Source organism: Lygodium microphyllum, chromosome 28, assembly GCF_053477565.2.
Source record: "Lygodium microphyllum isolate KBCC chromosome 28, Lygodium_microphyllum_v1.1.10, whole genome shotgun sequence".
NCBI classification, from domain to species: Eukaryota; Viridiplantae; Streptophyta; class Polypodiopsida; order Schizaeales; family Lygodiaceae; genus Lygodium; species Lygodium microphyllum.
In genome coordinates, this window is record NC_141162.1 from 105,560,412 (window position 1) to 105,567,657 (window position 7,246).

Genomic DNA, 7,246 nt, shown 5'->3' on the forward strand with positions numbered 1-7,246 from the left:
ATTGTTTCAATTCATTGTGATTTGTTTTGGTAGTGTTTACCACTTGGATATTCTCTATCTTCTCCTCCATCTCCTATCTCTACTTCCTTCTACTTCTAATCCCCGGTGGATTCGACCTTTCGATAAAAATCCCTCCAACAACACTTCAACGAGTTTCAATCTGAGATCATTGATCAAGCGATCTCAGATTTTGAGCAAATGGTAAGAAAAGTGTATATCAATCATGCATTGTATTCGCAAGCTAATTAAATACCATATACAAAAACATTTGGTGTGGCTAGTAAATTTTCTATCCAGGGAGGTGACGTCTCGTCCCAAGGAGGAGTGCACCCTTTGTAGCAAGTTAGAAGAGTTTGTGGGCATGCGATGGATGGAGTTCTTGAGTCAATCCATCAGTTGGAAAGTAGTATCCAATCTATATCGTCAGTACCCTAGGAGACAAGCAGCCTTCTAAACTTACATACAATCTTGGAGCCTGAGATGGAGACAATGATCGTTGCATTGATGCCCATGGATGTCGAGACTTCTGATTCGCTTAGAGAAGAAGCATCCATACCATTATATAATGGGTGCCGAGTATCTCGCCTTGAAGACACTGCTTGCACTCCTAAGTGTGCAAGAAAAATACGGGTGGAGCGATGCAACTGTGACTGAGTTGTTTAGGTACCCTGTACATACGCTTTGTTGATTTCTTTTTGGCACTATCATTAAAAAAATTTGTTCTTTTTCAAGGTTTTTTATGATTTTTTAATGGTTACTGAAGTATCATATATTATCACGCGCATGGAGCCACATTGACTCTACCTTCCTAGGCTTTGCCCGAGAGCTAAGGAATCTTTAACTTGGTCTTGTTATGGGTGGCATGAACCCATTCGGTCTACGCTCAACTTTTTATAGTGTGTGGCCTATAGTCCTTGTCAACTACAATATCCCTCCATGGCTTTCTATGAAGAAAGGGCATCTCATCCTTAGCTTGCTCATTTACTGCCACTACAAAGTCAAAAATATCTGTGTGTGTATCTTCGTCCATTAGTCAATGACCTTAAGATTTTGTGGGAGGAGGGGGTCATCGTGCAAGATATGAGCAAGCGTGATGGTCGATGGTCCACCAATATTTGACCCATTCTCATGTGGACCATGCATGACTTTCTAAGATTTGGAGAGTGCTCAGGTAAGTAGGCTTCCATTCTCGTTCGTAATATCTATCATAGCTTGTTCAAGTTTGTATTCACTAGATAGAGGTGTTGGGACAGGTCAGGTTACCTCAGGTTATCATGCATGTCCATTGTGTGGGCCACAGTTAGACTCCTGAAGGTCACAAACCATGAAGAATATGGTATATCAAGGACACACTACTTTCTTGCCAGAGGGTCATGAACTCAAGGAATTTTTTCTTGGACGACCTCCAGCACATATGAATGTCCAAAGTTGGTAGTTGAAAATGGTCCACACGCAGTCATATCGAAACGGAATGTGATGGTTCTCAGTTTTCTACGAGTTGCCATATTGGACCCACTTACAGATCAACCACTTGTCAGATCCCATGCATATTTTCAAGAATGTAGGCAGCTTGCCATGGGACCATATCACAAGAAAGAGAGACAATGTAGGGGCACGAATGGATCTGAAGGAGGTAGGCAAGATGGAGGCACTTTGGCCAATCGAGTGCTGATGATCGAGTACAACTATATTGCACTCCTTTGGTTTTGTCCACTAAAGAAGAATGCATTGTGAAACAAATAATCAAGTCTATCTACGATCCAGTGAGTATGATGCGTTCTCTCAAGTCCACTTTTTCTAAAGATAACCAATTATCAGGGCTAAAATCCCATGATTCACATAAGATATGTTAGGTTTGTACTACGAATGGATTATAAGTGGCATGTGTATTTTGCTATCTAGAGTGTAGTCGTTGTTCATAATGCTTCCTCGTTTGTGGTAGTTTGTACTACCAATCACGATCACAAGATACCTTACTCTAGAAATACGTGGGGCGATTTATAGGTTGTCGACTTTAGTGTAATGGATCTCACAAAAGAAGATTAAGAAGTCCTCTATTGAATTCGCAAGGCAGGGAGCAGTGGAGACGGTTTGTCTCTTTGAGAAATACCTACCTATCGGCATGCTCACGATACAAATCTACCTTATTGTGCATCTTGTAGATGAAGTGGAGATTGCTCGACTTCTCCATATGCGATGGATATTCTTCTTGGAGCGCTTCATGAAAACCCTGAAAGGCTTTGTGTGACAATGAGCTCGGCCAAAAGGTAGCATGGTTGAAGGTTGGTTGGTGTCTGAGGTGCTAGTGCATATTTCACAATGGCTACCAACGGTGGATTAAGACAACAGTATGGTATGGTCACTGAAGGATGATGATAGACTCACCGAAGATGTGGTGGTTGAAAATGGGGTAGAAAAAATAATGGATGCTACAATGGAGGAGAAAGTGAATCACTTTTGTATGTTGTACCATGCCTCTATGCAGACGTGGCTTGCTAGGTACCAGCAAGCTAGGAAAGATTGAGAGGAAGTGCGATCTGAATTTCGATGTAGTACATGCCATTGATCAATTCGATATCCGGAGGGTATGGAGGAGATACCACGGTTTATGTCAATGCGATGGTTTCATGGAGCTTTGACCGCAACGTCTCGCGAAGGGGTAGAGATCTCGACCAAGAAGTAGGAATTCTCGAGGGGATGTAATCCAAAGGTGATGATGTGTTTAGGGTTTGTCGTATCTATATTTTATATGCGACAACTAATTGAGTGTTTCAATGTACAGTGTAAAATATATAGTGCGACGTGGTCACACAGACGATATTTTTGTGTGGAGCGTGTTGACAAAATGTGCTCCACAACGGATTGTGGTATCATGGTAAGGTTCAAGCAAGAGAGCCGATGATGAGAAATGGATCTAAACACGATTATAGATGAGATGGAGTATTTTGGAAACTTGCAAAGTATTATCACAGTGAATTACTGTAGCTTCTCCATAATCCTATTCGATGTGTAGTGGTTCAAAGTGGTACTTAAAGGAGCTGGAGTAACAGTTCAATGAGATCTATCTGGATTTCTCGAAATAGATTCTGAAAAAAATGGACGGATTTACACAATACGTTTGTGTTGCCGGCCCATTGTGAATAGATGCATTAACTCATGTGTTTTTTAATTCTATTACGACATGGTCATGTCATAATAGTTAAATCTCTCTTGTACATGATTGTGAACAGGTAATTTTCTATCCAAACCCCCAACAACCTCGATGCTGGTACATTATACCTTCAGCTCCCCGAAGTGTGGGAGTATATAATCAAAGCAATGTTCCGAGCATAGATAAGGACAGTATGCAAATAGAGGGGTCGATATTGCAAGGGGTGGAGGCCACCAAAAGCTTGGAGCATGTAGAGAAGCCAGTATCGGGTAACAATGATGGAAATACAGGAGTCCAATAATTCTTTGAGAATGAGGTGGACTCATCCTTTTGTGGTGACATGTCTATCGACCTTCCAATGTATGTGGAGTTGTGTCAGGAGATAGATATGGGACCATAGGGTACTTTATACTTGGAGCATCCACCTACCCAATTCTTTGACGAATCGCTTATAAGGGTACATAAGATATGCATTTTAAGTAAAATTATTTTTTAAAGATTTATATTACCATGCTTTGTATGATTTATATTGAGTATGCTAACATCAAATTTTTTCTGTGTAGGTGACCTTTGTGAATATTTAGATCATCACGATGAGTCGAGGGATGAGCGATGAGGAGCTACAGGAGATATTCATCGTATGTCTCTAGATCAGATGGCGAGATTCAGAGATATGGTGGACCAGGATCTGTCTTGGATACCATCAGACCACTCTATTAGATCTACTTCAGTGTGCTTTGATGCTTCACTTTCCAGTAGATGAGATCGACGCTCCAGACTTGGGCCATACGGAGGGAGTGGTTCAAGGGGATGTTGCGAAGATCTGGATGTAGTGAGCCCGTAGTCGGCTCGGGATACAGGTGCTACTCCTCGCTCTCATGGCAGTTCAAGAGAGTATGGCTCAAGTGATTGCTGTGGAGGTACTGATGCAATGTCTTCGTCTCGTCGTTTTGCTGGAGTTGCATCACCTCTAGGATTAGTCACTTCGGATTTTACTAAATCGTCTGTAGGTGGCACCCCTATGGGTGCTACTCTGAGAGATACTACCCCGGTAGGTACACCAAATGTATAGGGGTCTTCTGGATATGCCCAGGATCATGGTCGCAAAAGGACCCATCTTAGGCATACCCCATGTCAAGAATCGCGCGGTGGGGGGAGTTGCTCAAGATGTTGTGCCGAACACACACAGAATGCACAAGGAGAAGCTCACTCAAGAGACAAGAAGAGAGATGGAGGCCAAAACGTCTTCTTACTGATTTCTTCTTCTTCTTCCACACTCTTTTCAATGTACACAAAGTATAGATAAGATACAACATAAAAGGAAAGTGACCTACTAAGTCAAACAATGCATAACCGACTACACTAGTCGACTGGCGCTATAACTATGCCAGCTGTAAATAGGTGTAACAACCTGACTATAATAAGTAATGAGTCAGTGGCCATGTGAGAGTCATAACGACAACTGACATGCTAGTGTAGACGTGTGGACCCATCTAACCTGGCGGTCCACCATCAATGTCCGCATGTATTGAGCTTGTCATCTCAGCACTCCCCCTCAAGCTCAACTGCATCTCTGCAACTCCAAGCTTTGAAACTTTTGAAGCTTCTCTGTACCCAATGCCTTCATGAAGATGTCAACTATCTGATCTTGTGTGCTGACATAGACCAAGTCAATCTCACCTACTAGTACCTTATCTCTCACAAAGTGGTAGTGTACCTCAATATGGTTTGTCCTGGCATGGAACACAGGGTTCCTAGCCAACTATATACTGCTCATGTTGTCATAATAAATGACAACTGGACCTTCCATCTGCACATCCAAATCAGCCAATAGCTTTTGCAGCCATACTACCTCACATGCTGCAACAGCAGCACCTCTATACTCAGCCTCTGTACTCGACAAAGCAACTGTAGATTGCTTTTTGCTGCTCCATGCAACTGCTGCACTACCAAGAGAGAACATGTATCCGCTGGTAGATCTTCTATCAGACATACTACCAGCCCAATCTGCATTTGTGTATCCAAACACCTGTACATCTGTACTTGCCTCATAGAAAAGTCCATAATGTAATGTGGACTTCACATATCTCAATATGCGTCTAACTGCATCCAAATGTGGCTTTCTAGGTACTTGCATAAACTGACTCACAAGACCAACAGCGTAGCTCAAGTCTAGCCTTGTAATGGTCATGTAGATCAAACTCCCCAGTATCCTCCTGAACATAGTAGGGTCTTTTATCTCATCCCCAACATCAGCACTCAACTTTATATTGTGCTCCAACGGGACTGAAAGTGGTTTGCATGCAGTCATACCATACTTGGACAACATATCCAAGCCATACTGTCTTTGGGACAGCCATATACCATCATCACATCTGATCACCTCAATGCCAAGGAAGTACCTTAGCTCACCTAAATCCTTCATCTCAAACTTCATCTTCAAACAGCCCTTGACTTCAGCAATCCCACTATCACTATCACCTGTAATGATCAAGTCATCCACATAGATGACTATGATGACCAAACCTGCATCTCCCTTTCTCACATAAATGAGTGATTAACATGAGAAACATAAAAGCCAATATTGACAAGATACTCTCTGATCTTGTCAAACCATGCTCTAGGTGCTTGCTTGAGCCCATAGAGCGCCTTCTTCAACCTGCACACATACGTGGGATGCTCTAAATCTTCATAACCTGCTGGCTGATCCATATACACTTCTTCCTTCAAATCACCATGCAAGAAGGCATTCTTCACATCCATTTTCTACAACCTCCAACCTTTGGCTACTGCCAAAGCAATCACACATCTGACAGTTGTCATCCTAGCAACTGGACTGAAGCTTTCATTATAATCTATGCCATATGTCTGAGCATAGCCTTTTGCAACAAGCCTAGCGTTGTACCTGCTAATAGAACCATCTACATTGTGCTTAATCTTATAAACTCACTTACATCCAATAGCTTTCTTTCCCTTTGGCAATGATACTAGATCCCAAGTCTTATTGGCCTCTAATGCAGCCATCTCCTCATCCATTGCTACATCCCAATGAGCATGACCAATAGCCTCCTCAAAACATGTGGGCTCAACATCCTCAACTAGTTTCACCATATAAGCATAATGGTGAGCTGCATAACCTTCAAAACCAAATCTTTTAACAGGGTATCTCACCCTACTAGACCTGCGTACCACTGGATCACTCAATGGAGTCTTTGCATTAACGCGTACTCTCTGCACACCTTGAGTCCTCACTAAAGGAATGCCAAGCTCATCATCCAGGCTCTCTGAGCCACTGGAATCTCCATCAAGAACTACATCAATGCCATCTAACACTTTATTCTTTCCTTTGTCTTTACCTATAGTGCTGCTAGATGCACCTGAAGATGTAGAGATACTCCTTAGTCTCCCAGACCAAGGACTACCAGATGATGTCTCTGGTCCACTAAGAGTCCGTGATTCTTGCTTTTCAGCCTGCACATAAGTGTCATGATCATCATCATCATCCAATGCATCACCACTAGATGCATATCAACTGCTCATTTCATCAAAGATGACATCCCTGCTCACTCTGAACTTACATGTGACAGGGTTGTAACAGCGACACCCTTTCTTCTCTAAAGAGTATCCAATAAAGATACACTTTTCAGCCTTTGGATCTAGTTTCTTCTGCAACTCATCTGGCACATGAACATACACAGTGCAGTCAAACACTTTCAAGTGTGAAACATCAGGCTTCTTACCTGTAAAACATTCTTCGGGGGTCATACCATGAATTGCAGCTGTGGGAGTTCTGTTCATAATATAAACAGCAGTATGAACAGCCTCAGACCAAAAATGCTTAGGCATATTCTTTTCAGCCATCAAGGCACGTGCAACTTCTGCAATATGCCTGTTTTTCCTTTCTGCAACCCCATTTTTCTATGGGGTATACCTGCATGTGAACTGTCTCTTTATCCCATGAGACCTCAAAAAATCACTGAACTCATTTGAGAGATACTCTCCCTCTCCATCTGACCTCAAGCACTTTACTTTCAAGCCTGTTTTTCTTTCAACTACAGCCTTAAAAGTTCTAAAGTGCTCAAAAGCTTCACTCTT